This window comes from Propithecus coquereli, unplaced genomic scaffold (genome assembly GCF_000956105.1).
Source record: "Propithecus coquereli isolate 6110/MARCELLA unplaced genomic scaffold, Pcoq_1.0 Scaffold347, whole genome shotgun sequence".
In the NCBI taxonomy this organism is placed as follows: domain Eukaryota; kingdom Metazoa; phylum Chordata; class Mammalia; order Primates; family Indriidae; genus Propithecus; species Propithecus coquereli.
In genome coordinates this window covers 1,141,718-1,144,094 of record NW_012149141.1, presented here as the reverse complement: position 1 = coordinate 1,144,094, position 2,377 = coordinate 1,141,718, and positions in this window count along the sequence as shown.

Below are 2,377 nucleotides of genomic sequence, written 5' to 3'. Positions count from 1 at the left end.
TTGCATATAACTGTTACCTCTATTATTAATATCTGACTTTAATGTAGTGCTTAATCTTGCTCTAAGTCATGGCTAAGTATATTACCTGCATTACCATGTATTGTTTATGATAGGTAGATATTATGTCACTATCATCATCATCATATTAGTTATTTAGTGCTGTGTAACAAATTACTCTAAAATTGGCTTAAAACAGCAATGAACATTTATTATCTCTCACATTTTCTATGGGTCAGGAATTTGGCAACATCATGACTGGGTAGGTAAGGCTCAATGTCTTTCATTAAGTTGCAGTCAAGATGTCAGCTTGAGCTGATGTCCTCTGAAGGCTTGATTAAGTCCTGAGGATCCACTTCCAAGGTGACTCACTCACATGGTGGCATATTGGCACTGGTTATTGGCTCAAGGCTTCTGTTCCTCTCCACATGGGCTTTCCAAAGGTCTCTTTGAGTGTTCTCAGGATGTGGTGGTTGGCTTCCTCCAGAGCAAATAATGCAAGAGAGAGCAAGGGGGAGACACAATATCTTTCATGACTCAGCCTTGGAGGACAATTCTGGAATATCCTATTTGTTACGCAGGTCAGTCCTTTCCCCTGGGGGAAGAGACTACAAAGGGTATGAATAGTTGGAGATCGTTTCAGAGGTCACAATCATTATCTAGTTTTACAGATAAGAAAATTGAGGTCAAAAAAGTGAAGCCATTTGACAAAGAACATAGAGTATTGGGAAGGTAAGACTTAAACCCAGACACTCCGATTTAGAGAAAGCAAGTTTTCCAACTATTATATATTTGTCTCTAATACATGATTTCTTTCTTAGTGTCACGTGGATATTCACATAATAAATGGTCTGACACATCTGTCTGTAATGAAAATACTTTCCAAACTTATTTGAGTATGAGTCCATTTTGCTTTATTTTTTCTTTTTCTTTACTTTTTTCCTTTTCTTTCCCTCCCTCCCTCCTTTTCCTCCTTCCTTCCTTTTTTTGTCTTTTTCCTTCTTTCTTTCTTTGCTTTCATTTAAGTAGAATATCTACTAACATCTCAAGGAACAAGTTTTTGGAAATGTCACTGTAGGAAATAGGAAGAATTAGAAGATTTTAAAATATGGCAAAGAAATGAAGAAAATGATATTGACGTGGATTAATTAGGTAAGTGTGTAGGACAGGTTGGTGGGGGGAGGGACCAGAGAGGCATGCAAATGTATTTTCTTAAGAAAACAAAAAACAAACAAAAAAATATAAAGGCAAATGAAGATCAAGGGACTATTGCATATGTTACTTCAAAAGAAAAACAAAATCAAAGGAAAAAGTAAGAGATAATGCAGAGTGGTGAAAAGGGGGAAAGTATTCTATAAACTACAGAAGGCAGGAGAGCCGAGTGGTCAAAGGCAATGGCGTTGAGTCAAACAGATTAGGATTTGTTCATTAGAATGTATCCCTGTTGTTCAGTGATGCATGACTGTGTTTAATTTTTCAGTTGTAGGGGGAAGGCAGTCATAGACAATATGTAACTGAATAGGTGTGGCTGTGTTCCAATAAAACTTTATTACACAAATAGGTAACGAGTTAGATTCATCAACCCTGGATGTAGAGCATCACTCCCATTCAGGATCTTCTAGTCTACAGACCCAAGACTCCAACTCAAGTCTCTCTGTATACCAGAGCCCACTCTCTTAATCACTCCATTATATTGCTTGAAATCAGGTTTTAGAAAGGTAACTTCAGCAGAGGAATGGGAGCTGGATTGCAAAGGAAAAACTGGTGGCTGGAGGCAGGGAGACCAGATGGTAAATATTCTAACAGGATTCACTGACATCTAAAACTGGGGAAGGAATGGTAGCGACAGATGGAAGAGAATGAATGGATAGGAATCCACAGTAGAAATAGAATCTCCATGGTTTTGCAACTAATTGGATCCGTGACCATGGGCTAGAACTGGGAATGCATATACAGTGTGGTACTCTCAAGGAGGCAGAAGAGAGAAATTCTATCAAATTCTGCTGAGAGATTGAGTAAGAGGAATAAGAGGATTGACTATTAAATTTTGTGACATAAAGGTCACTAATAACCTGAATAAAAGCAATCTTGGAAGAATGATAGGGACAAAAGTCAGAGTAAATTAGGATCTCAAGAGAATAGGGAGGCAGGGCTGGCAGAGAGTTTATACCAACCTTTCAAAGCCTTTTCAAAATTAAGAAATATTAGACAATTTGAGAAGCATTCTAGAAATCAACTGGCCTGTTCTCCACAAAAATGTCAATGTTGTGAAAGATAAAGAAAAGCTGAAATGTTCCAGATTTAAAAAGACCAAAGAGACATGACAACTAAATTTCATACATGATTGGTGGTTGAACCCAGGATTAGGGGGAAATTATTG